Source organism: Oncorhynchus kisutch, linkage group LG29, assembly GCF_002021735.2.
Source record: "Oncorhynchus kisutch isolate 150728-3 linkage group LG29, Okis_V2, whole genome shotgun sequence".
In the NCBI taxonomy this organism is placed as follows: Eukaryota; Metazoa; Chordata; class Actinopteri; order Salmoniformes; family Salmonidae; genus Oncorhynchus; species Oncorhynchus kisutch.
Window position 1 is genome coordinate 36,148,193 of NC_034202.2, and position 6,830 is coordinate 36,155,022.

A 6,830-nucleotide genomic window follows, 5' to 3' on the forward strand; every position below is an offset into this window, starting at 1 on the left:
ATTCATCTACTGTCATTGAGTACGCACACTAATAACTCTATTAAACTGATTGTCATGTAAAACACCTTACTCTGCTGATCTTAAGCGTACACCGGTTAAAACATGGTTTTCTGAGCAATCTTTCAAATGATTATTATTATATAAAATAGGCTTCCCAAAAATACAAGTTTATTTCAACTGCCGATTTTCTGCATTTATCAAAGTCCCATCAGGTAGTCTGATTTCAGATGTGTCCATGGAAACATGATTTATTTGGGAAATCGTTAATTCTTGCAAAGCATGTAAACGTTTAAAAATCGGAATATTCCCAATAATCGTATTATTGTGTGCCATATGTAACCTCTTGCGGTTTCTAAATAAGCAGTGTGCACACTCACGATGAAACCCCCCACTAGACCGACAGGACACAGAAGAACTAAAAGGACTTTATTACAGTGGAATCTTTGTTCAGTAGCCCTCTGCCAAACAAAATACTCATTACAAACTAAATATTACATTTGTCTCCTAAAACATTCTTTCTCAATTTCTTTTAAACATTTTTTAAAATCACTTTTTCTATAATTGTATATATTCTTTTATGTAAGACATTCATCTTTTTTTGCACAACCTATCCAGTTTAATACAGATTGCATGGCGTGGGAATGGTTCCAGTAACTCTACTGATCAGACCGTAGAGATCCCGTCTCTCCACGGATGAACCAGAGTGGATCTCTTATTTTAATCTGACCATTCAGAGTATAATCTAGATGTCATCATAATCTGACCAACTGAATTACATCAATCGATGTAGATAAAAAAAAAAAAACATTTCTCTCGATAAGAGAAATAAAAACCCGAACAGCAAATGAAAACCATTAGGAAGGAAGAGGAGTACAGCACATCCTCCTCAGTTTGGGGAGAGACCTGAAGGTTCTTTGCAGAAAGAATGAGTGGACAAGAGAAGATGGAGAATAGTTCACAGGTCAGTAGCGAGTCTGAACAAGTAGAGACAATAGAATCCAACGGAATTTAATGGGATCCAACGGAACTCGATAGAACCCCAATGGAACTCGATAGAACCAACGGAACTCGATAGAACCCCAACGGAATCTAATAACACTACTCCAGGACCACACTGTGTGTGTGTGTGTATGTACAAGGTGTTGTTGATCATGTTCTTTCATTCATTTCCTTGTTTCAAAGCATTGGTAAAGACCATGTCAGTTATCACAGAGATTTGTGTCTTCACAATACAAGCAGTTAATTGGTCTCAACTTGGATTTGTTTTTAAATGTCGATTTTTTTTTCAATTCTAAAAATGTACAATATTAACACATTATTTCCTATACATCCCACATGAAATTGCTGTTAAATCAACTATTTATATATATATTCTTTTACCACACCTCCTCCCCCACATATATATATATATATACATATAGAGAGAGAGGGGTCTGTCTGTCTATTTGAGGGGGTCGGGGGGTAACGACAGGGGGCGGTGCAGGAGCAACAGCAGCATCACCACCCACCCAAAAGGACATTCAGCAGTCATAAACCAACACCTGTACTGTTCTGTACTAAAGTCTGTATGGCATACTGTAGTGTACTACACCTGTACTGTTCTGTACTAAAGTCTGTATGGCATACTGTAGTGTACTACACCTGTACTGTTCTGTACTAAAGTCTGTATGGCATACTGTAGTGTACTACACCTGTACTGTTCTGTACTAAAGTCTGTATGGCATACTGTAGTGTACTACACCTGTACTGTTCTGTACTAAAGTCTGTATGGCATACTGTAGTGTACTACACCTGTACTGTTCTGTACTAAAGTCTGTATGGCATACTGTAGTGTACTACACCTGTACTGTTCTGAACTAAAGTCTGTATGGCATACTGTAGTGTACTACACCTGTACTGTTCTGAACTAAAGTCTGTATGGCATACTGTAGTGTACTACACCTGTACTGTTCTGTACTAAAGTCTGTATGGCATACTGTAGTGTCCTACACCTGTACTGTTCTGAACTAAAGTCTGTATGGCATACTGTAGTGTACTACACCTGTACTGTTCTGTACTAAAGTCTGTATGGCATACTGTAGTGTACTACACCTGTACTGTTCTGAACTAAAGTCTGTATGGCATACTGTAGTGTCCTACACCTGTACTGTTCTGAACTAAAGTCTGTATGGCATACTGTAGTGTACTACACCTGTACTGTTCTGAACTAAAGTCTGTATGGCATACTGTAGTGTACTACACCTGTACTGTTCTGAACTAAAGTCTGTATGGCATACTGTAGTGTATAGTATGTTTACCCCCAGACAACCTCCACCGTTCTAGAACTCTCCTTTGAACATTCTGTAAACCCCACAGTTCTTATTCAGTAACCCTCAGATCCTCACTTCCACCCATCTTCCCTTAAATCCCTCTATGACTTGACCTCAACTTCCTGTACCAGTTCTATAACGCCACCCTCTCGTATCACTCTGTTCACATACACCATGCCCCATAGGTGGGAGGGTCAGGGGGGGGGGGGTGATTTGAGGGATGGAGATAAAAAGGTGAAGGAGAGCGAGAAAAGGTAAGAGAAAGAAATGGTGAATATGGATCATGTGAGATCCACTTTTTCATGGAAGTGTGTTTATGTCTGTTTGTACAGTAAGTGCCAGCATCCCTGTGAAGTCACATGATCACGGCAAAGTGCTGTTGTCATTGGATCAAAATGGCCGTCCAAACCAGAGACTGACAGTGACGTGACTGATTAAAACCCAAGAGAAGTTTTCTGCGATGTTCCAAACCAGCATACGGAACAACTCCCTGTTCAATGTGTCCGTCACGGTCTGAACTCAGTGGCGAACACAACTTATTACAACCAGCTTATAAGCATCCTGACGTTTCAGGTTCGTGACATACTGCATAAAGACTAAATCAAGTAAAGGATTGACAAATGTAAAGTGCTTATAAAGTGGTTTGCCACTATTAGAGTATGGCACAGCTACAGTACGTTCTAGCACAGTCTCCTGTCAGTCGATACCAAGGACGGGCAACTTTAACGGGGTGGGGGGCCAAAATAAAAACAACAGAACTCATCATGAGGGGCCACAGTGCCTTGCGGGTTTACGTACCCACATCCATAAACACATGCAGTAAGAGATATTGGTTTCCCCTATGACTCCCAACCTAGTGTGCTGTATCCACTGTGTATGATACCTGTATATGTATGGCTGTGTGACAATGTATGAGTTGGGCCTGCGTGTGTGTGTGTGTGTGTGTGTACATGCGTGTTTGGTCAGGTGTATGACAAGCGTGTTTGGATAAGTGTGTGTTACACTCCAGCTGTGGGTGTTTGTGACTCTCAGATGTGTGAGTATACACACACACACACACACACACACACGTGTATCATAGCTTTCTGATGAGAACCCTATAGGCCCATCTCCAAAACAGAAACTTCAAGAAATGGGGGAAAAAAAGTCATATTTTTAACAAACATAATTACCAAACTTCAGGACCTTTTATAAACATATGTTCTTAGTCGTAGAGTCAGGAAATATTCAGTCTATATTGGAGGGGAGTTACTGCATTCAATACAAATGGAGTTACAAGGTTTCCATCAGACAGCAACGGTATGTATATGTGCAGAGTGTCTTCAGCTAATAATCCTTTATATCAGTCCTGTCACACGTACCAGGGTTTCACGTGTGTGAATTGGAAATGTGTTTTTTTGCATATCCCAACTCTCCCTGAGACGCCCTCGGAGAGTGGGGTCACGGCTAGGGTCAGCCATTATGAACGGTGACTGAAAGCATTCGGGGTTAAGTGCCGTCGACAGACCACCCCCCCCCCCCACCACCAACTTGTCGGCTTGGGGATTTAAACTAGAGACCTTTCGGTTACTGACCCAAACCTCTAAACGCTGTCTTGGTGTGTGTCTAGGTGTATGACAGATGTGTGTGTCTAGGTGTGTGTGTGTCTAGGTGTATGACAGATGTGTGTGTCTAGGTGTGTGTGTGTCTAGGTGTATGACAGATGTGTGTGTGTCTAGGTGTATGACAGATGTGTGTGTCTAGGTGTGTGTGTGTCTAGGTGTATGACAGATGTGTGTGTGTCTAGGTGTGTGTGTGTCTAGGTGTATGACAGATGTGTGTGTGTCTAGGTGTATGACAGATGTGTGTGTGTCTAGGTGTATGACAGATGTGTGTGTCTAGGTGTATGACAGATGTGTGTGTCTAGGTGTATGACAGATGTGTGTGTCTAGGTGTATGACAGATGTGTGTGTCTAGGTGTGTGTGTGTCTAGGTGTATGACAGATGTGTGTGTCTAGGTGTGTGTGTGTCTAGGTGTATGACAGATGTGTGTGTGTCTAGGTGTGTGTGTGTCTAGGTGTATGACAGATGTGTGTGTCTAGGTGTGTGTGTGTCTAGGTGTATGACAGATGTGTGTGTGTCTAGGTGTATGACAGATGTGTGTGTGTCTAGGTGTATGACAGATGTGTGTGTCTAGGTGTGTGTGTGTCTAGGTGTATGACAGATGTGTGTGTGTCTAGGTGTGTGTGTGTCTAGGTGTATGACAGATGTGTGTGTGTCTAGGTGTATGACAGATGTGTGTGTGTCTAGGTGTATGACAGATGTGTGTGTGTCTAGGTGTATGACAGATGTGTGTGTCTAGGTGTGTGTGTGTCTAGGTGTATGACAGATGTGTGTGTCTAGGTGTGTGTGTGTCTAGGTGTATGACAGATGTGTGTGTGTGTCTAGGTGTATGACAGATGTGTGTGTCTAGGTGTGTGTGTGTCTAGGTGTATGACAGATGTGTGTGTCTAGGTGTGTGTGTGTCTAGGTGTATGACAGATGTGTGTGTCTAGGTGTGTGTGTGTGTCTAGGTGTATGACAGATGTGTGTGTGTCTAGGTGTATGACAGATGTGTGTGTCTAGGTGTGTGTGTGTCTAGGTGTATGACAGATGTGTGTGTGTCTAGGTGTATGACAGATGTGTGTGTCTAGGTGTGTGTGTGTCTAGGTGTATGACAGATGTGTGTGTCTAGGTGTATGACAGATGTGTGTGTCTAGGTGTGTGTGTGTGTCTACGTGTATGACAGATGTGTGTGTCTAGGTGTGTGTGTGTCTACGTGTATGACAGATGTGTGTGTCTAGGTGTATGACAGATGTGTGTGTCTAGGTGTGTGTGTGTCTACGTGTATGACAGGTGTGTGTGTGTCTAGGTGTATGACAGATGTGTGTGTGTCTAGGTGTATGACAGATGTGTGTGTGTCTAGGTGTATGACAGATGTGTGTGTCTCGGTATGTGTGTGTGTGTATCTAGGTGTGTGTGTGTGTCTAGGTGTATGACTGTGATTATTATTATTTGACCATGCTGGTCATCTATGAACATTTGAACATCTTGGCCATGTTCTGTTATAATCTCCACCCGGCACAGCCAGAAGAGGACTGGCCACCCCACATAGCCTGGTTCCTCTCTAGGTTTCTTCCTAGGTTTTGGCCTTTCTAGGGAGTTTTTCCTAGCCACCGTGCTTCTACACCTGCATTACTTGCTGTTTGGGGTTTTAGGCTGGGTTTCTGTACAGCACTTTGAGATATCAGCTGATGTAAGAAGGGCTATATAAATACATTTGATTTGATGACAGATGTGTGTGTGTCTAGGTGCGTGTGTGTCTAGGTGCGTGTGTGTGTGTCTAGGTGCATGTGCGTGTTTCTAGGTGTGTGTGCGTGTGTCTAAGTGTGTGTGAGTGTGTCTAAGTGTGTGTGTGTGTGTCTAGGTGTATGTGTGTGTGTGTGTGTGTGTGTGTGTGTCTAGATGTGTGTGTGTGTGTGTGTGTCTAGATGTGTGTGTGTGTGTGTGTCTAGATGTGTGTGTGTGTGTGTGTGTGTCTAGATGTGTGTGTGTGTGTGTGTGTGTCTAGATGTGTGTGTGTGTGTGTGTGTGTCTAGATGTGTGTGTGTGTGTGTTGTCTAGATGTGTGTGTGTGATGTGTGTGTGTGTGTGTGTGTCCTAGATGTGTGTGTGTGTGTGTGTCTAGATGTGTGTGTGTGTGTGTGTGTGTCTAGATGTGTGTGTGTGTGTGTGTGTCTAGATGTGTGTGTGTGTGTGTGTGTGTCTAGATGTGTGTGTGTGTGTGTGTGTGTCTAGATGTTGTGTGTGTGTGTGTGTGTGTCTAGATGTGTGTGTGTGTGTGTGTGTCTAGATGTGTGTGTGTGTGTGTGTGTCTAGATGTGTGTGTGTGTGTGTGTGTGTCTAGATGTGTGTGTGTGTGTGTGTGTGTCTAGATGTGTGTGTGTGTGTGTGTGTGTGTCTAGATGTGTGTGTGTGTGTGTGTGTGTGTCTAGATGTGTGTGTGTGTGTGTGTGTGTGTGTGTCTAGATGTGTGTGTGTGTGTGTGTGTGTGTGTCTAGATGTGTGTGTGTGTGTGGTGTGTGTGTCTAGATGTGTGTGTGTGTGTGTGTCTAGATGTTGTGTGTGTGTGTGTGTGTCTAGATGTGTGTGTGTGTGTGTGTGTCTAGATGTGTGTGTGTGTGTGTGTCTAGATGTGTGTGTGTGTGTGTGTCTAGATGTGTGTGTGTGTGTGTGTGTGTGTCTAGATGTGTGTGTGTGTGTGTGTGTGTGTCTAGATGTGTGTGTGTGTGTGTGTGTGTGTCTAGATGTGTGTGTGTGTGTGTGTGTGTGTGTGTGTCTAGATGTGTGTGTGTGTGTGTGTGTGTGTGTCTAGATGTGTGTGTGTGTGTGTGTGTGTGTGTCTAGATGTGTGTGTGTGTGTGTGTGTGTCTAGATGTGTGTGTGTGTGTGTCTAGATGTGTGTGTGTGTGTGTGTGTCTAGATGTGTGTGTGTGTGTGTGT

General features: G+C 43.1%; 1 long non-coding RNA gene across 1 annotated transcript; it reads right to left on the reverse strand.

Annotated features, from left to right (window-relative positions):
* Positions 1-412: 412 nt before the first annotated feature.
* On the reverse strand, positions 413-3,981 carry LOC116358295 (uncharacterized). The gene is made up of 2 exons (XR_004206183.1): positions 1,592-3,981; positions 413-1,541 (listed from the first exon to the last, which is right to left on the reverse strand). It is a non-coding gene; the product is annotated as an uncharacterized LOC116358295 (long non-coding RNA).
* Positions 3,982-6,830: the final 2,849 nt, after the last annotated feature.